This window comes from Macrobrachium nipponense, chromosome 21 (assembly GCF_015104395.2).
Source record: "Macrobrachium nipponense isolate FS-2020 chromosome 21, ASM1510439v2, whole genome shotgun sequence".
Taxonomy (NCBI): Eukaryota; Metazoa; Arthropoda; class Malacostraca; order Decapoda; family Palaemonidae; genus Macrobrachium; species Macrobrachium nipponense.
In genome coordinates, this window is record NC_087212.1 from 10195252 (window position 1) to 10217751 (window position 22500).

At 38.7% G+C, this 22500-nt stretch overlaps 1 protein-coding gene across 6 annotated transcripts in view; it reads right to left on the bottom strand.

Annotated features, from left to right (window-relative positions):
* LOC135197774 (uncharacterized) overlaps positions 1 to 22500 on the bottom strand; it is a 79630-nt gene that overhangs the window by 26302 nt on the left and 30828 nt on the right. The window contains exon 1 of one of the 6 annotated variants that reach the window (XM_064224871.1): positions 13945 to 14251. The exons of 4 other annotated variants lie outside the window; for them this stretch is intronic. The gene's annotated coding sequence lies outside the window, so the exon portion shown is untranslated. Of the gene's footprint in view, positions 1 to 7358; positions 7596 to 13944; positions 14252 to 22500 lie in introns of those variants that run through there. One more of the 6 variants, XM_064224868.1, reaches the window with a different exon arrangement.

Here is a 22500-nt window from a genome sequence, read left to right on the forward strand (position 1 = left end):
TCCAAGTGGACGGGGGACGAAATCAGGACAGTCAGTTGACGCTATCCAATCAGCCAACAGAGACGCTATCATAGTTCATATCATTCTGACCTTACAAATCACACCCTCGAACTCAGTCTTTGCTTTCGTAATTAGAATCGATATGAAACCCCGTCTACCATGTTAGCCAATTCGAGCGTTTGACAGCACGTAGCCTTTTGTTATGAATAATTATCACATCGAACCGTGATTCATTTATATATCATTCAAGCTACAAATGTCCTTTAATATCTAAATTCACTCTACCTCCCAAATGATATATTTTTCATATATGTACCGAAGGGGAATTTTTTAGTTGATAATAATTTCGTCCCCCCATGGGATCGAACCACCGTCCAAGTGGACGGGGACGAAATCAGGACAGTCAGTGACGCTATCCAATCAGCCAACAGAGACGCTATAAGTTCATATCGATTCTGACCTTACAAATCACCCTCGAACTCGGTGCTTTCGTAATTAGACGATATGAAACACCCCCGTCTACCATGTTAGCCAATTCGAGCGTTTGACAAGCACGTAGCCTTTTTTGTTATAAGGATAATTATCACATCGAACCGTGATTCATTTATATATCATTCAAGCTACAAATGTCCTTTAATATCTAAATTCACTCTACCTCCCAAATGATATATTTTCATATATGTACCGAAGGGGAATTTTTTAGTTGATAATAAATCGTCCCCCCATGGGATCGAAACCACCGTCCAAGTGGACGGGGACGAAATCAGGACAGTCGTGACGCTATCCAATCAGCCAACAGAGACGCTATAAGTTTCATATCGATTCTGACCTTACAAATCACCCTTGAACTCGGTGCTTTCGTAATTAGATCGATATGAAACCCCGTCTACCATGTTAGCCAATTCGAGCGTTTGACAGCACGTAGCCTTTTGTTATGATAATTATCACATCGAACCGTGATTCATTTTATATATCATTCAAGCTACAAATGTCCTTTAATATCTAAATCACTCTACCTCCCAAATGATATATTTTTCATATATGTACGAACGGGGGAATTTTTTAGTTGATAATAATTTCGTCCCTCCCCCCATGGGATCGAACCACCAGTCCAAGTGGACTGGGACGAAATCATGGACAGTCAGTGACGCTATCCAATCAGCCAACAGAGACGCTATAAGTTCATATCGATTCTGACCTTACAAATCACGGGGTTTCATATCGATTCTAATTACGAAAGCACCGAGTTCGAGGTGATTTGTAAGGTCAGAATCCGATATGAACTTATAGGCGTCTCTGTTGCTGATTGGATAGGCGTCACTGACTGTCCTGATTTTCGTCCCCGTCCCGTCCACTTGGACGGTGGTTCGTCCCATGGGGGGCCGAATGAATAATCAACTCAAAAAATTCCCCTTCGGTACATATATGAAAATATATCATTTGGGAGGTAGAGTTGATTTAGAATATTAAACGGACATTTGTAGCTTGAATGATATATAAATGAATCACGGTTCGATGTGATAATTATTCATAACAAAGAGGCTACGTGCTGTCAACGCTCGAATTGGCTAACATGGTAGACCGGGGTTTTCATATCGATTCTAATTAACGAAAGCACCGAGTTCGAGGGTGGATTTGTAAGGTCAGAATCGATATTGAACTTATAGCGTCTCTGTTGGCTGATTGGATAGGCGTCACTGACTGTCCTGATTTCGTCCCCGTCCACTTGGACGGTGGTTCGAATCCCATCCCATGGGGGGGACGAAATTATTATCAACTAAAAACAAAAAATTCCCCTTCGGTACATATATGAAAATTATCATTTGGGAGGTAGAGTGAATTTAGATATTAAAGGACATTTGTAGCTTGAATGATATATAAATGAATCACGGTTCGATGTGATAATTATTCATAACAAAAAGGCTACGTGCTGTCAAACGCTCGAATTGGCTAACATGGTAGACGGGGTTTCATATCGATTCTATACGAAAGCACCGAGTTCGAGGGTGATTTGTAAGGTCAGAATCGATATGAACTTATAGCGTCTCTGTTGGCTGATTGGATAGCGTCACTGACTGTCCTGATTTCGTCCCCGTCCACTTGGACGGTGGTTCGATCCCATGGGGGGACGAAATTATTATCAACTAAAAAATTCCCCTTCGGTACATATATGAAAATATATCATTTGGGAGGTAGAGTGAATTTAGATATTAAAGGACATTTGGTAGCTTGAATGATATATAAATGAATCACGGTTCGATGTGATAATTATTCATACAAAAAGGCTACGTGCTGTCAAACGCTCGAATTGGATAACATGGTAGCGTTTCATATCGATTCTAATTTTACGGAAGCGAGTTGAGGGTGATTTTGTTAAGGTCAGAATCGATATTGAACTTAATTAGCGTCTCTGTTGGCTGAAATTGGTGCGTCCACTGACTGTCCTGATTTCGTCCCCGTTCCCCGACGGTGGTTCAATCCCATGGGGGGACGAAATTATTATCAACCTAAAAAATTCCCCTTCGGTACATATTAAAATATATCTTTGGGAGGTAAGTGAATTTTAGATAATTAAAGGACATTTTTGTAGCTTGATGATATAATAAATATGTTCGATGTGATAATTATTCATAACAAAAGGTCGTGCTTGGTAAACCTCGAATTGGCTAACATGGTAGACGTTTCATATCGATTCTAATTACGAAAGCCCGATTTCGAGGGTGTTTGGAAGGCCAGAATCGTATAACTTATAGCGTCCTCTGTTGGCTTGGATTGGATACCGTCAACTTGGATGTCTGGATTTCGGTCCCCTCTTGGACGGTGGTTCCCATCCCAGGGGGGACGAAATTATTATCAACTAAAAAATTCCCTTCGGTACATATATGAAAATATATCATTTGGGAGGTAGAGTGAATTTAGATATTAAAGGACATTTGTAGCTTGAATGATATTATAATGAATCACGGTTCGATGTGATAATTATTCATAACAAAAAGGCTACGTGCTGTCAAACGCTCGAATTGGCTAACATGGTAGACGGGGTTTCATATCGATTCTAATTACGAAAGCACCGAGTTCGAGGGTGATTTGTAAGGTCAGAATCGATATGAACTTATAGCGTCTCTGTTGGCTGATTGGATAGCGTCACTGACTGTCCTGATTTCGTCCCCCGTCCACTTGGACGGTGGTTCGATCCCATGGGGGGACGAAATTATTATCAACTAAAAAATTCCCCTTCGTACATATATGAAAATAAAATATTCATTTGGGAGGTAGAGTGGAATTTAGATATTAAAGGACATTTGTAGCTTGAATGATATATAAAGTGAATCACGTTCGATGTGATAATTATTCATACAAAAAGGCTACGTGCTGTCAAACGCTCGAATTGGCTAACATGGTAGACGGGGTTTCATATCGATTCTAATTACGAAAGCACCGAGTTCGAGGGTGATTTGTAAGGTCAGAATCGATATGAACTTATAGCGTCTCCTGTTGGCTGATTGGATAGCGTCACTGACTGTCCTGATTTCGTCCCCGTCCACTTGGACGGTGGTTCGATCCCATGGGGGGACGCAAATTATTATCAACTAAAAAATTCCCCTTCGGTACATATATGAAAATATATCATTTGTTTGGAGGTAGAGAATGAATTTAGATATTAAAGGACATTTGTAGCTTGAATGATATATAAATGAATCATGGTTCGATGTGATAATTATTCATAACAAAAAGGCTACGTGCTGTCAAACGCTCGAATTGGCTAACATGGTAGACTGGGGTTTCATATCGATTCTAATTACGAAAGCACCGAGTTCGAGGGTGATTTTGTAAGGTCAGAAATCGATATGAACTTATAGCGTCCTCTGTTGGCTGATTGGATAGCGTCACTGACTGTCCTGATTTCGTCCCCGTCCACTTGGACGGTGGTTCGATCCCATGGGGACGAAATTTATTATCAACTAAAAAATTCCCCTTGCGGTACATATATGAAAATATATCATTTGGGAGGTAGAGTGAATTTAGATATTAAGGACATTTGTAGCTTGAATGATATATAAATGAATCACGGTTCGATGTGATAAATTATTCATATATATATATATATATACTATATATATATATATATATATATATATATGTATATATATATATATATATATGTGGTGTGTGTGTGTGTGTGTATGTATGTATATATATAATTACATATATATATATATATAGTATATATATATATATATGTTATAATATATATATACATACACACACAACACACACACACACCCACACCCCAACACACAGATATAATATATTATATATAATATATATTATAATATATATATGTAATAATATTATAACAATACATACACAACACAAACAACACATCACACATATATATATATATATATATAGACATATATATATATATATACATATATATATATATATGTATGATTATATATATACATACATCATACACACACACACACACACACACACATCTTATATATATATATATATTATATATATAGTACCTATAACTTCGCAAATATTATATGGAGCCCTGTCACTGAACAAGTCAAGATGTTAAGAGTCTGTAGGAAATATATTTGGGAATTCCATATATATGTATATATATACTTCTATCTACCAAATCCACCAGGAATTGAACCCTTCCAGTTATCCCTTCACCAATATTGATAAAAGGATTTTCAGATTCTCTTCAAATTCTCTATTTCTTCAATTCCATTCAATTCTGAGATAAGCAATAACAATAACGATAACATTAATAACATTAATAATGATGATGATCATTGCCACGAAATCCCATCGTGCGATTATACATAAATACAGAAATAAGAAAAAAGAATCTTATAACATTCTGTGGCCGAAAACCAATAAACCAACCTAACAATTGGTTACTCAAGACTCTCTCTCTCTCTCTCTCTCTCTCTCTCTCTCTCTCTCTCTCTCTCTCTCTCAGTAATCGCAATAATCCCGTGTTTCTTCTGGGTACAATGCCGCGTGATACTGAATAGCGGAGCTGGGGAAAATATTGAATAGGTATTTTCTCGTATACAATAAAATATAAGAGGGGACGAATATCACGGATGAGAGGGATGAGAAAATATGCAAATGGAGTGATAGTAAGAACGTGGAGAACGTAGAGAAGACAGAAAAAAAAGGAACAGACAGAAAATAACAATAAGAAGTGGTTGGGGAAAGAGGATAAGCCGAGGAATTGAAAAAAAAACAGACAAAAATAACAATGAGAAGTAGAGGATAGACGAGGAATAAAGAGTAGATGATGAAGAAATAAAAGATGAAAAAGGTGGACTGAATAGAAGACAAAATAAAGGAAGAAGAAGAAGACGAAGAAGGGAAATGAAAGAACAGAAAATAACAATCAGAAAAAGTAGTTGGAGAATGAGGATAAGAAGAGGAATAAGGAGGAAATGATGGGAAGATAATAAAAGTAGAATAAGGGGATTGAATACAAGACTAAATAAAGGGAGCAGAAGAAGAGATAGAACGAGAACAAGACGAAGAATGGAAGGACAGAAAATAACAATAAAAACAGTAATTGGGAATGAGGATAAGGAGTGAGAGAAGGGAAGATAAAAAAAAGAAGAATAAGGAGATGGAATAGAAGACTAAAAAAACGTGGAAGAAGAAGAAGAAGAAGAAGAAGAAGAAGAAGAAGAAGAAGAAGAAGAAGAAGAAGGCCAAGCACAAGGATCCTCCCCAAAAACAGTGAGGGCGAAATCGCAGGGCATCTTTATATATCTCCAAAGGAAACTCCAATGTTGACAAGGAAAGAGAGAGAGAGAGAGAGAGGCTGACTGATGATCGATTTACAAAACTTTCACCGAGTCATCACAATGTTTGAACGAGATGCCGGTGAAAAATAATGAGCGAGGCGATATTCAAGTGGAGAGAGAGAGAGAGAGAGAGAGAGAGAGAATAACGAGGTGGCACCGACGCAACAGATGATTCGACTGCACTCGTTATTTGTCTCTCTCTCTCTCTCTCTCTCTCTCTCTCTCTCTCTCTCTCTCATCCTCTAGCAACGTCTTTCACGCCTGGGAACGAAAATAAAAGACGGGGGAAAAAGGTGGCGGCCTTCTTAAAAAAAAAAAAAAAAAAAAGGCGTTGCTACCTTCCTAGCCATAAAATGGGACTCGGCAAACAGCTGCCTTCTTGTTGTTGTTGGTGTTGTTGTTATTGTTGTTGGTGTTGTTGTTGCTATGAAGATAAAGAGGTCCTCAAAAACACTATATACATACGTTGCAAAAATACATTTCAGACACTTCAGTATCAGAAGGTGAAATGATGGACAAATGACATGTGACAAGAGTATAATATTATATTTTATATAGTTGACCGTTGACCTAAGATGGATGATACATAAGTTACTCCCATGTGTTGTAGGTCTCGTCAACTCCCTCCTGCTTAAAAGTCTGGGAGGCGTGTCCGCTGGAACACATATGCCTAGGAAGAGGCCTTCGGCGGGAGTTAACGATGCCCAAAACATAAGGCAGTAACCTATTTTCCATCCATCCTAGGTCAACGGTCAACTTCATACCACCGGAGTCGTATTGCCACAACTACTTATGCCTTATATACATATATATATATATATATATATATATATATATATATATATATATATATATATATATGTATATAACTGTTTTTATGGTTTATTCAACTTAATGTATAACTATGCATATTACTTACAGGACTTCATAGAAGTCCTGTTAGTAATTACATTAATGCTCAGAACATGATGGGGTTGGGTCCGATTCTCCTCAGAGGATCCCCCTCATAGGATCGCGGGGGTTTCTTCTTCATTTGATCTTCATTTCGGAGTCAAGGCTCACTGAAAGACGTCTCCAGACTTAGTAAGTCCCTCATGCAACGCCTCGTAAATTTTAATGACATATTATTTATACATAAGTCGCACGAACTCGCCCGGACCGTAGATAGACTAAAGAATTTCGGTCAAAAGCCAAACGCTGGGGCAAATGAGGTCATTCAGCGCTAAAATGGAAATTGACGGTGAGATGGTTTGAAAGGTGCAACAGGAGGATAACCTCGCAGTCGCACTATATTTAGAGAGGGTGAAAGGTCAGATGGAATAAGGAGAATATGAACGGAGGTACAGTCAATGGTACGAATTAGGTTGCAGCTAAGGGCCGAAGGGACGCTGCAAAGACCCTTAAGCAGCGCCTACAGTACGCCACATGAGAAAGCACGCACTCGGATCTTCCGCTGACGAGGAATTGCCAACACCAGAGGACCGTCCGTCTTTCTGGTTGCCCCCCTTATAAAGAAACCCCAGATATTTCTCTTACCTCTGAATGTCAGTTGAAGGAGGCGCAGGGGGTATATTAATGTGTTCGTCTCTGCACTGGTAATCTGTTGAGTTCTGCCTTTAATTAATTTACCGTCATTCCACTGGCAATTACAATTTACTTCCGGTAATGGACGAGCTAATCCATCCAAGGAACCACCGCGAACGGCAGGTTTTCACTTCACTGAGACAAGAGACAAGACATGACCGTCCATCCGTAATGGGGTTGGATGATTTGCTGTGTGTGTGTGTGTGTGTGCCGAGTTATCAACACTTATCTGCTTTGATCCTGCATGATCTGAACAGACGAGGAACGGGCCTTAGAGCGGATCATACGATAAGCAGTTTCAAGGACACTTTGTGCGACTGCGCAGTCTATTGCCTCTATTGCTCTCTGCTTATCAACTACCTTCACCCCATTATGTCTTCAATCATTCGTCCACTGAATTACTGTTTATCAGCCGTGACCTTTCAACTGGCTACAATCGCCTCACACTTACTGTAAATTTCTTCACAACTGATAAGGTGAGGTTGCTATCCCAACAGCAGGGGCCCCAAAAATGGTCACCCATCCAAGCTCTGATTGGACCGATATATGAATCTTTGTCTTAATTATATCTTTATTTCTCCTTCAGAATTCATTCTCAGTCGTTATTCCAGCAGTTTTAAATATATATATATATAGATATATATATATATATATATATATATATATATATATATATATATATAGATAGATAGATAGATAGATAGATATATATATATTATATATATATATATATATATATGTGTGTGTGTGTGTTTATGTGTCTATAGCTATATACATACACACAAACACACACACACATATATATATATATATATATAATATATATATATATATAATATACTATATATATATATATATATATATATGATATATATGCTATATCGTACATTTACTCATGTAAAAAAAAACTTTTGACAATTTATGTGCAAGAAGAGAGAGAGAGAGAGAGAGAGAGAGAGAGAGAGAGTTACAAGGATTAGGATGTAGGATGTCTCAAAGACTTGCTGGTCCATTCTAAGAGGAGACATCGTGTGCTCACTTGTCTCTAGGAGCAGGTTTTGCCGTTTATTCACAGTGTCCTCCTATTGATTTTGTCTAGCTTTCTTTCAAACTCTTCCACACTGTTGCTGTTTACAACTTTTGGTGGCCATTTAGTCCACGTGTCACATATCTTGAATGTAAACAAGTCCCCAAAAATGGGATGTATAGTTAAGTACAGATATCTTAGTTTAACCAGACCACTGACCTGATTAATAGCTCTCCTAGGTCTGGCTGGCCCGAAGGATTAGATATTTTTACGTGGCTAGCAACCAATTGGTTACCTAGCAACGGGACCTACGGATTATTGTGGGATCTGAACCACATTATATCGAGAAATTCATTTCTATTCACCAGCAAAAATATTTCTCTGCTTCCACGTTGGCAGAGCGGGGAATCGACCTTGGGACTACCGAATTGGTAGGCAAGCACGTAACCCACTCGTCCAATGAGGAACTGGGGTGTTGCATCTCTTCGGTTCGAGAGAGAGAGGGGGGAGGGGGGAGGGGGGAGGGGGGGGGGGAGGGGGAGGGGGGAGGGGAGGGGGGCACTCGCCAGCGAGAAGCAGCATTGAAAAACTGAATGAAGTGCCAGTCAGTCCCTATAGCTCCGGCAACTCCCGGATTCACCCGAAAAATTGCCGGCTGTCCCGATAACAACACAATGGCTGTAATAAGCCCATTCTCCCTGTAATTGGTCACGAATGTCAACAACTGTCCTCGTCGACGTTCCGGAATCGCTCGGAGAATGGGAATTGGATGGAATGGAGGGAGATATTATTACATATATTCCTCAAGACGGGATGTCTGCGTCGAAGTCAGATAGCTAGCTCATTGATAAGCTCTAGATTTTTAAAAAAAAGTTATAGTTAACTGTTTTGTTTGGGTGTGAATTTTGTGGGTCTGTTTATATATATATATATATATATATATATATATATATATATATATATATATATAGTATAAGTATGTATGTATGTATGTATGTATGTATAATTACATATACTAGCCAACAAATGCATACAGAAATTATGTAGGATAAATTCGTAAAGTAATTAAGTCTACGGGCAGAACCAGCCCCGTTTCAAGGGCAGAACCCGCTCCATTTAAGGGAATCCTTTCTCACCCCCACCCTCTTCGGAGGGAGGCGGGGAGGTAGGATGAAGCCCCATTATAAACAATCTTAGGGGTCCCCACTATAACTCTGCCAAGTTTCATGCCCATCGGACAAGCCGTTAGGCCGTGATTGAATGACAGACGGACGGACAGACATAACGCCCATTATAGTAAGATTCAGTCTTCAAGCTAATAAGTACAAGGTTACTCGAACGATAAGTAGTGTGTTTTTCAGCTCTACGAAAGTATTGTGCTTAAATCGATACATAGCGGAGACGTAAGTCATTACTGCAAGATCTGTGACTGCTTGTAGCCAATAAGATCTGTGACTGCTTGTAGCCAATAAGATCTGTGACTGCTTGTAGCCAATAGTACGCTTTGATTGTAATAACTAATAAAGTTTTCATCATTTATATCAAATATACAAAACAGAAAAGCGCCTTCTTAAATTACACTTTTGATAACGAAAGGGCAACATGTATATGAGCCGTAATGGTCACTAGACAAATTTATATTCAAGATATTTACGTTCAAATTTATACTATTCAGGCATCACATGTTTCAACGTTCATGCAAGGCGAAAAAAAAAGACACACCTGAGAACCTTTCACAGCTGTGTAAAAACTTTACTCTGAAAACATCTGTACACTGTCGGTGAAATTCTACGTGGAAACTTAAAACAAGCAACTAGATACCCCTCATGGCCACTGAAGTAAACGTCAACCGCATTCTTGATTATTTCATAAAAGAACCAGCTAGCCTCTTACTGCATTAAAATATATATTAGGGTATAATATATATATATATATATATATATATATATATATATACCTATATATAAAGGTATAAACCACGAAGGAAAGTAGCTTATACCTGTATTTATGCATTAATCACGTTCCAAACTTCAGTTATACATACACATTAACACATACACATACACACACACATACACACACATACACACACACTCACACACACACCACACACACACACACATATATATAATGTATGTATATATATATATATATATATATATATATATATATATATATATATACATTCATATATATAATGGATATTCTGGAAAACTATAGGATTGGTATTTGTCTTTCAGATGAGCTTTGTTCCAATGGCATCTGAAAATAATAAATCTGATCAATATCCTAAGGCACTGTATCTGCTACATCGGGAAATGAATTTGCCCTGATTATTCAGGTCAGGTGGTTAATGTGACTTCGTTCTGATATACCGAATTAGTTCGAGTCCCACTGCGGGCGTCAGAATATCTGCATCTGGTTCTCCATTTCGTGTTTAGGCTTTGCAGTGACAAGCGCAGAGAAAAAGTGTGAAGAAATCGAGAAGTTAAAAAGAGCTTTTTGGGTATGACGATTACATACGCATCTGGCAAATAAGTGACCACCAGAATCTATAGTATATCTTTGTCCCTGGCATTACTACAAAAGAAAAAAAGGAGAGAAAAATCGCATAATTCTTACTAGAATCACAACTATATTGATGGAAACGTTATTACAATTACATACGCATCTGATAAATAAGACTGACCATCAGAATCTATATATATCCATTCATGTTCCAAGTTTACTTAGGTAGGGCTTCTGCATTAAAAAGTATTAACCCGGATAAGAAGCACACCGGGATCTCACACCTGATATGACCTCAACATGGCCTTGGTCGCATGCGTCGAGACCAGAGGCCACTAGAGCGAATCCAAGACCGGGTCAGAGCGTTCACCGGTCGATGTCAAGGCCAAGAGAGACCCAGAGACTATGAATACTATAAAGGAGTACGATTGCAAAGCAATAAGCACGGTCACTTCTAACCAAGTACATTTGGCCGAGTGGGAGGAAACGCATACAACGCCAAGAAGGATTGGAAGTACTATAGCAGAGACCAGATTTGTACGTAACTCTGGAGAGTTAATGTTGTAGTATTTTTTTTTTCTTTTTTTAAGCTGGCTTTATGCCAGCACGAGCAATTCCTCTTGGGCAGCCCATTAATTAGTGGAGACTGGGTCTGTGGGTACGCGAGTTCGAAGGTAGCCGGGCTCCTATTAGAAATATCGTTCCGTGGGTAGCAAAGAATGGAATGGGGGTATAAAATTTAGGCCAAAGCCCAACCGCTGGTACCTACGAGGTCATTCGGCTCTGAAAGGGAAACTGAGAGTAAAAAGGTTTGAAAGGCGTAAAAAAAGGAGGTAAACCTCGCAGTTGCAATTATGAAACACCTGTGAGGAGACGGTGGAGAAGAAGATTGAAGATAATATGAACAGGGGTACAGTTAAAGAAATGAACGGGATTGCAATATGGGGTCCGAGGGGACTCTGCAAAGAACCCTGAGTAATGCCTACTGTACACTGCGTGAGGTGCACTGATGGCACTAATCCCCAAGGTAACCAATTTTATTGGTAGCTTGTTGCAGAGTAGCCGGGTTTGTAGGCAGTCGGGGTATAAGTAAGTAAGTAGTTACATTAAGCTCTGAGGGGGCAGACGGTTTGATTGGTGGCCCTTCCCGAGATAACCCAGTTCCTCTCCCCAACCCAGGGCCCCCTCGGGCAAACATCCGAGGAAGTTGGAGAATTTGTTCCATCAGCAGCGTGTGCGTTGGAGCTTAGCTAAGGCCTCCGGCGGCCGAGCCAGGCTTTTGATGTTTGGGGAGAGAGTGGTGGAAAATATATATAGAGAGAGAGAGAGAGAGAGAGAGAGAGAGAGAGAGAGAGATGAATAACACACTTCTTTTGATAGTCGTTTTTACTGCTGACTTCCTCATTTCACACAGAGTGCAAGAGACGTTCAAGATTATGAACACTTGAGAAGGTTCTACGACTGAAGTTGCTGAATATTAAAACGTTCAAAAAAGAAAGAGACAATACACGTTATATGCGAAAGGAAGTTGGTGTTCACATGGCCGAACTCGAAAGACGACGAACAATGCTTAGGGAGACATCAAACAAAAACCAAAAAACAAAAACAACAACAACAACAAAACAAAAACAATATATAGGACCTACGTGTACGGCATCTGGAGATATCAAAGAGAACCCGGAATAAAAAAGAAAAAAAAAAGCATTAAATAGGACCTAATGTAAAGTAAACATTAAAGAAATCCCTCTGTAGAACCAATCAGGTTATATATTATTAAAAGCCTATTATTGCATTCCGACGTATGGGATAACAGGGTGTGGGGGGTTATAGGCACGACACGGGGACGTAGGGTAGGTAGGGAGGTAGGAGGCCGCCATGACAAGGGGTGGGGGGAAGGAATGGGTGGTGGTTTAGGGTGGGGGAGAGGGTGAGGAGGAAGGGAGGTTACCAGAAAGCGCCGTGTGCTTCGCTAAGTGGTTCAATTAGCGACTTGCCAGCGCCGATCAAACGCCCTGGCCTTTGTTAGAGCAGAGCTTTACCTTCAATTTGATACTCGTTACTCGGAGGTTTTGGGAGCATAAAAGGATGTTGTACGTGGTTTTAACAGCCTACTATATTAAAGAGCTTCCATGTGCACACACACATATATATCTAGATAAATACATATATATGGCTGGTAAACATTTCTGTTACAAAAGAATTCCATCTAATAAAAGGAACCAATAAAAACGCCAAAACAGGAGGTAAGTCTCTGAAATCTAGTACTTATTTTCTGTATTTTGGTGTTTTTATGGGCTCTTTTTATTAGATTATATATATATATATATATATATATATATATATATATATATATATATATATATATATATATAGTATACATTATATATAGTTCAAAAGGGCCTCACTTAGATCAGTATTGAGTCTATGGCTTTGTCGAGTGAATAGTATTTTTGTGGACTTTTCAATACTCATAAAATATTGTTAAAATACGGTAAAAAAAAAGACATTTATACATGTACGTGTATATATATGATTATAAGCTTAGATCAATTTATTTCAGTGTTCAGGTATGTCTGTATCCCATAAGCAACCATTTCTCTACAATACCCGCTTCAAAACATTACGGAAATCAGATTCATTGATAAGTCAATCAATTCTGCCTTGCCAGTTCCAAGCCCGGAGAACTTGCAACAGTCGTTATCTATCTGGTGTAAGAGACAGTGAGTCTTTATGAGCCCCGAATGATATTAATAATCGTCAGGGTTTTCAAATATTAACTACTGTGTACATGCAGACCTTTCGCCTACAACTTTAAATTAACTTACAAGTTTCATCCATACAAGTGCGATTTTCAGTAGTACATTTCATTCATAAAAGCCAGATATTTCAACAGAACGTGTGTTCCATCAGTCTTTGCATCAATTACATACAACACACCAGCCAACAAGCACATTTTTATATGCGTTTTCCCAAACCAGGTTTGAACTTAGAAGCAAGACCTACCTGGTTTTAAGCAGTACTACGACAATACGTTAGAAATCACAACAACTCTACGGTATATAGAACCACGGTTTCACGCCACTGATTCCTACATGGAACGGGGCCTCAAATGTCAAGACACAAAGCTTCATCACTCAATTTCAAGACACATGGCTTAATCACTTAATTTTTCTTATGTAAATATAAACGCTCTTCCTCAATGTGTTTAAAACGTTGAGAATCGTAGACACGTGAGTAGGACGTTGCTATCGTGTCTAAAAACACACTAGGAGTCAAGGTGCTGTCACACGACCAAACTCCCTGGCATCTTCATCGCTACCTAGTGCCAGAGTTCACCCAGAGCAGCGGCCAATAGTGCTGGCAAAAGTGTAAATTCCTCCGATAGGCGTCGTATTGTAGGCAGAGACACATTAACTTTCGGTGGACAAATCAAATCTATTCGAAGTCAAAATGAAATTATTATTATTATTATAATTTTTTTTTTTTTTTTTTTTTTTTTTTTTTTTTTTTTTTTTTTTTCTTTTGCTCTATCTCAGTCCTCCAATTCGACTTGGTGGTATTTATAGTGTGGGGTTCCGGGTTGCATCCTGCCTCCTTAGGAGTCCATCACTTTTCTTACTATGAGCGCCGTTTCTAGGATCACACTCTTCTGTATGAGTCCTGGAGCTACTTCAGCGTCTAGTTTTTCTAGATTCCTTTTCAGGGATCTTGGGATCGTGCCTGGTGCTTCTATGATTATGGGTACAATTTCCACTGGCATATCCCATATCCTTCTTATTTCTATTTTCAGATCTTGATACTTATCCATTTTTTCCCTTTCTTTCTCCTCAACTCTGGTGTCCCATGGTATTGCGACATCAATGAGTGATACTTTCTTCTTGACTTTGTCAATCAACGTCACGTCTGGTCTATTTGCACGTATCACCCTATCCGTTCTGATACCATAGTCCCAGAGGATCTTTGCCTGATCGTTTTCTATCACTCCCTCAGGTTGGTACTCGTACCGCTTATTACTGCAGGGTAGCTGATGTTTCTTACACAGGCTCCAGTGGAGGGCTTTTGCCACTGAATCATGCCTCTTTTTGTACTGGTTCTGTGCAAGTGCCGGACATTCGCTTATGTGGTTTATGGTTTCATTTTTCGTATTGCACTTTCTACATACGGGAGAGATGATATTTCCGTCTATCGTTCTTTGAACATATCTGGTTCTTAGGTCCTGAATCTTTGATGCCAGCGTTTTATCATTGCCTTCAGTTTCCTTCTTTAGCTCTCCCCTCTGTAGCCATTGCCATGTGTCATCGCTGGCTAGTTCTTTAGTCTGTCTCATGTATTGTCCGTGCATTGGTTTGTTGTGCCAGTCCTCTGTTCTGTTTGTCATTCTCCTGTCTCTGTATATTATTATTATTATTATTATTATTATTATTATTATTATTATTATTATTATTATGAAGAAACCTATTCATATGGAACAAGCCATTCAAAGGGGACATTGACTCGAAACCCAAACTTCCAAAGAATATGGTGCCCAACAGGAAGAAGTAAGAGAAGGTAATGGGAAATACAGAAAGAAGAGATCTCGCTTATTATGAAAAGAAAAAATAAATTATAAATCAATAAATACATGAAAATGTATTAAAGATAAGGAGAATACTATTAGGGTAGTAACGTATTGCATCTTCGCTTGATCTTCTCAAGGTCTAGTTGCACGACATCCTCTGGGAGGCTGAATGTTCCACAGTCCAACGGTGCGAGGAATAAAAGACCTCTGGAACTGAGAATTCTGATTGCGAGGCACATTTAAGAAACTATAAGAAAAACCTTACAAACTTCCAGTAACTGTAATAGTCTAATTGGTCAACTTATCTACGAAATAAACAGTATTGCGAACGACACTGACTTGTTCCCTGGTGTAAGATAATTTATGTTTGTGGCTGAAACGATCCGGCCCGTGTGACGGTGGGTACCAATACCAGCGCGCATTGTGTTAAGAAGAGTGAAAACATGGCCACAATTACTTCAGGCCATACACTTATCTAAATGGTCTATAGATACATGCACACATAAATACACATATAAACATAATACATACATACATACATACATACACATGTACATGCGTGTGAATATCTCGCATACATTCTGTGACAAAATCCAAAGACAACAATACAAATAAAAGAATGGCAAAGATGAAACCCATTCTCATACATCTCATAATGTATGTATAATAGTTTGAATGAAATTCGAAGATGGAAAAAAGGCCATTTTACCCCAACTGCGCAGCGGCGGCGTGGAATAAAAGAGGCCGAAAAATCCGTCCGCGTGACAGCGCATTTTTCAGTGGCTGTTGCTACTTCCGGGATTCTCTCTCGGTACATGAGAGGAAACAAAAGAGGTATCAGTGTAATTGGTAGAAAAACATAAAATGATTTTTCCTGTGTGTCGTTAACTTAGGGCGTAATGACAGGCACGTTCAGAGAGTATACAAACATTCTTTTTTGTGTGGTATTTTTACGTTGCATGGAACCAGTGGTTATTCAGCAACGGGACCAACGGCTTTACGTGTCTTCCGAACCACGTCGAGAGTGAACTTCTTTCTATCACCAGAAGTGCACATCTCTGACCGCTCAATGGAATGCCCGAGAATCGAACTCGCGGCCACCGAGGTGGCAGGCAAAGACCACTGAGGCGCTAGAGAGTATACATACAACTTAGACTCAGAATTTGACCACAAACACTTCCAATGGGCAAGAAACAGACCTCATAAATCCAAGAGTGAGAGAGTTGTTGTTGTTGTTTTGCATTAAATGGGCGTCATGCCAGCACGGGCTCTTGCTCGCAGAGCAGCCCGTAGGGGGGCAGGTGAGAGTGACATACCTCAGCGATCACAGTGTTTCATATCTGTCGGGTTCATACAGCAAACGCTAAATAATGAACCCGAGCAAGACAAAAACACTTATTTGATATTTGTGTGTACATGGAGTAAGATAAAAGTGATAATATGCTCCAGTTCAGTAATCTAAAATCGTACAAAATCATTAAATCATTCTCTCTCTCTCTCTCTCTCTCTCTCTCTCTCTCTCTCTCTCTCTCTCTCTCTCTCTCAAGTTTTAATATATTCGTTCTTAAGAAAAATAGTTATTTTCAATGTAAATATCGTTCATAGTTATATATATATATATATATATATATATATATATATATATATATATATATATGTGTGTGTGTGTGTGTGTGTGTGTGTGTGTGTGTGTGTGTAGTGTGTATGTTTTCGTGTACACGTACAAACAAATATATATTACACAATTCAACCCGATTTACTGAACTGACGCAGCAGAAGCGAGAACTGCGACCAAGAAATGATTATTTTTCTTGCTATAATAACGACCCTCGCCGGGACAAGGATGCGAAAAAAACTTCGGATCAATTTGTCTTGGCGAGAGAAAAGTTTCCGAGCCGCCTAAATGAATCCAATAAATCTCTCTCGCTGTGTCACCCTTCTGTCCAACCTACGCTTTCTCTTTCCTTTTATCACTTCCTTTCTTTTCTTTTCTTCGTCGTGCTCTCTTCCAGTAATCTGTCTACGTACGTCTGTCTAAGTACGTCTGAGAATTTTGCAACATTCCCCTTTTTCAAAAACTAGTCACACTAGTTATAGAGATATTATAGAAAACGAAAAGCTGAGATATTAGAAAAAACGGAAATCTGAGATATTATAGAAAACGAAAAGCTGAGATATTATAGAAAACGAGAAGCTTAACACAATAAATAACTGAGTAAAAATAGTGACATTACAACACGTCTGACAATATTCTTAATTATGGTAGGACCAAAATCGAGTGGCTGGAGGGTTGTGGATCCCTTGGTAGGAGAAAACGCAATTACAATTTTAAATGCTACATTCTAGAGGTAAAACAAATGCCATTTTCGCAATTCTGCAAGTTATCGAAGCCATCACGTTGCAGGGAACATTGAACAGCAACTGCTTAACCTACACTGAAGTTGCGAAAATTGTACCAAGAAGTTGCACCAGGGTTTAACTGAACAAAAATATTAGGTAAATAGTAAACAGAAACTAAGAATTATAGATAGATTGGGAGTATAACTGCGAAACATTTCTTACAAGAAAATGACAATACCATAACAAGCAGTACTGTGCTTGAAGCGAATGAAATTCGTTAATGAAAAACGTTTAAAATTGTTAAAGACTGAGAAAGAGTGAAAACGTAAAATAATACCGAAACTGAAACATAAAAGATAGCGACTAAAAAAGGGGGGAGGGGGTTGGCAGAGTGGAAGGAGGGAGGTTTCCTCCACAAGCCCAAAATGCTTTCGGTCGAGATTTTGCTAAAACACTTGAAGTCGGAAGCACCATTGTTAGGAACACTTTACAAGGAACTGCATTAGAGCGAAGTGCTATGGAGGGTTTCCCGATATCCTCGACAACAGCTGCCAATGTCCGAAACTGGTGCTGCATTACTTTCTGAGATGTAATAATAATAATAATAATAATAATAATAATAATAATAATAATAATAATACTTTAATAAAAGTAATGGCTACTTCAGCAGCGTTACGCTTGCGTAGAGATTCTTCTCTATTTTTTTCGAATAGCGGCTTTTTCCGTGCTACTTAAAAGAGGCAAGTAGAGCGCAATAATAATAATAATAATAATAATAATAATCTTTAATAAAAGTAATGGCTACTTCAGCAGCGTTATACGCTCGTGTAGAGATTCTTCTCTATTTTTTCGAATAGCGGCTTTTTCCCCTTGCTACTTAAAAGAGGCTACTATGAGATTCAGGGTCTCTGTAACACGGTTTTTTTGGACTTTCTCCTTGTCAAAAGCATCGGATGTTAGCTGAAAGTTGACATATGTATATCTTTACAACCACACACAAATTTTGTCAGCATTATCAATAACGTAAACCCGATAGTTTTAATTTTTATAGAGTAAAAATGCTCTAGCCGACGCCATGGCCAATGATTACGAGCCAGAGTCGAAAAACACTCATTACGTAAGCAAGGTAAACAAACACCTCTTGACTAAATGTTGCCCCGCCCATCCACCAGACAGAAATTCCATTGGCTCTGAAACCCAAAGACTTTATGAATGGCAGAAACGATACATAGATGTGGGTGGGGTATCAGTGCTAGCGTAGTAATACTACTGCAGCAGTAGTGCCGCAACAGTATAGCAGTAAATATACATGAATTAAACGTTTAGGCCAACTGCTGGGATCCATGAGGATCATTTAGCACTTCTTACAAACTACTCGAGAAATTAGTTTTTATAGCCAGAAGTTAAATTTTCTAATCCAACAATGCCCATGGTTAGCCTTCAGTGTTATCCTGAATTATAACGAGGCGAAAGTGGGTGGAGCCTCGTGAAGTCTCCATTCTGACGATAATTATTGGTGAAGGTTTAAAGACAATATACGGTACCGGCTATTTTTTTTTTCAGTAAATAGGTAGATAGCCAATAAAAATAAAATTGCTTGACATTGGATTTTATAGCAGTTATCAAATCAAGCTTGGTTCTACTGCTTTTGATAATTACCAACCCTCTATCCCTACATCTTGTCAATCTGATTGTGACCTATAAAGTAGACTGTAATTTCTTTGAAAAACTTAATTTTTTGGGGAGTTAGACTAATTATCGAAGTGTTTTTTGTATTTATTAAACATATTTTGTTGGTTTGTTCATTATGACAATTATCCATGGAGAGGTTCCAGAGTTCATAAAGATGTACTGATTTGCTTGTATTTAAATTTGTATGTCATTGTTGCCAGAGTTTAGCCTTCGTTACGTATAGCCAATCATCCATCGAGAAAAGAGGGAAGAAATGCTGTCATAAGTTACGTAACGAGTGCGTTCGAAACCGTCTCTGAGTAAGTTGGACCCGTCTTCAAAAAAGGTCACTTTTACATTATAAGTACCAAATTTATTCAACCTACGTAGGGCAGAATACACTCAAAATTTATGTGGTTGTATAATATGTATTCTGAATAAGCGTTATATTTTATGAAATGCATAGATAAAAAGTTATTGCGAAAAAACCGTGTTACAGAGGCCCTGAATCTCATAGTAGTAGATTGCGTATGGAGGAGGCCATTTTCAAATGCAGGGTCAAGATCAGTGTATATACTTATATTTCAATTCTTACAGATAGACTATGATATCATAGTCATCAAAGTCATTAACGGTCTCTCTCTCTCTCTCTCTCTCTCTCTCTCTCTCTCTCTCTCTCTCTCTCTCTTTTCTTGTGGAGATCTTTCGTCTGGAGCTGCCAGACATCCTCTAGGCTAGGAAGATGAGGGTGGACTGCTTCTGGTGTGGTGTCCTTCCTCCTTATATTCCGGGTCGTCACTAACTTCGACTGGATCAAACTCTTTACAATCTAAGCTCTCAGTGTCCTCTTTTTACGAAGATCTCGACTTTTGCCAAAACTACCGCCAATCAAACCGAATTCTAATTAAATTATCGGTGCTGTTTGTGTTCTCCTACATTACAAGAGAAATTGTTTTACTCATTTTTCAAAATGCGAATCAACTGTTGATTTATTATGATAAGGAATTTATTACTAATTTTCTTTATTTACCAAACAAAAATCATTAAGCAACTTTAGCCGTCTATTCCAGTTCTGGCTTTGAAGACGATTATCCAGGACATCCACCACACACACACACACACACACAGATACACACACACACACACACACACACACACCACACCACACACACACACACACACACACACACATATATATATATATATATATATATATATATGTATATATATATATATATATATAGAGAGAGAGAGAGAGACGAGAGAGAGAGAGAGAGCTTAGAGAGAGAGAGCTTGTCCTGGAAAAGTGTCTTCAAAACTAAAATTGGAGTAAAGAAAAAAAGTTAATAACGAATTTCTTGTCATTTACAATTTCCTGTCATAGTAAATGAACAGTATACATATAATATATTATATATATAGTATATATTACTGGGAGTATGTTATCTTACGAACTAGGCTCTGGATTCCATGACGAAAAGCAATTGGAACAAACAGGATCAGGGTCCTTCCAAACCAGAAAAGGCGGGGCAGACGATAGCACGAGGAACAAGAGGACGTCGATGATGGAAATTGGTTTTCAGACCTTTGGCAAAAGCACGGAGATAAAATGATTGCTTTTCTTATCTCTCTAATCCGTCAAACATGAATTGGTGAGGAGGCTCTCGTGGGATCGTCAGCCCACAGTGGATGTCGTGCAATCCGAACTTCAGAAGTTCGAGCGGAGATGCAATTGAATTATTAGCCTAATAGGAAAACTCTTCAATTTGTGTTGTAATATTTTTCTCTTCTGTTGTTACTTCTTTCGAATGAGCACCGTATTCTTCGGAAGCTTCATTTTCAAGTCAACAGCATCTTTGGGCTTCGTCCATCTGAATAGTTCATCTCCTGAATAATAATAATAATAATAATAATAATAATAATAATAATAATAATAATAATAATAATAATAATAATAATAATAATACACAAAGCACTACACCCAAGAGCAAATACAGACAGACTATACATAACACGAAAGGAAGGCGGGAGAGGACTACTAAGTATAGAGGACTGCGTCAACATCGAGAACAGAACACTGGGGCAATATCTGAAAACCAGTGAAGACGAGTGGCTAAAGAGTGCATGGGAAGAAGGACTAATAAAAGTAGACGAAGACCCAGAAATATACAGAGACAGGAGAAAGACAGACAGAACAGAGGACTGGCACAACAAACCAATGCACGGACAATACATGAGACAGACTAAAGAACTAGCCAGCGATGACAATTGGCAATGGCTACAGAGGGGAGAGCTAAAGAAGGAAACTGAAGGAATGATAACAGCGGCACAAGATCAGGCCCTAAGAACCAGATATGTTCAAAGAACGATAGACGGAAATAACATCTCTCCTATATGTAGGAAGTGCAATACGAAAAATGAAACCATAAACCACATAGCAAGTGAATGCCCGGCACTTGCACAGAACCAGTACAAAAAGAGGCATGATTCTGTAGCAAAAGCCCTCCACTGGAGCCTGTGCAAGAAACATCAGCTACCTTGCAGTAATAAGTGGTACGAGCACCAACCTGAAGGAGTGATAGAAAACGATCAGGCAAAGATCCTCTGGGACTATGGTATCAGAACGGATAGGGTGATACGTGCAAACAGACCAGACGTGACGTTTATTGACAAAGTCAAGAAGAAAGTATCACTCATTGATGTCGCAATACCATGGGACACCAGAGTTGAAGAGAAAGAGGGAAAAATGGATAAGTATCAAGATCTGAAAATAGAAATAAGAAGGATATAGGATATGCCAGTGGAAATCGTACCCATAATCATAGGAGCACTAGGCACGATCCCAAGATCCCTGAAAAGGAATCTAGAAAAACTAGAGGCTGAAGTAGCTCCAGGACTCATGCAGAAGAGTGTGATCCTAGAAACGGCACACATAGTAAGAAAAGTGATGGACTCCTAAGGAGGCAGGATGCAACCCGGAACCCCACACT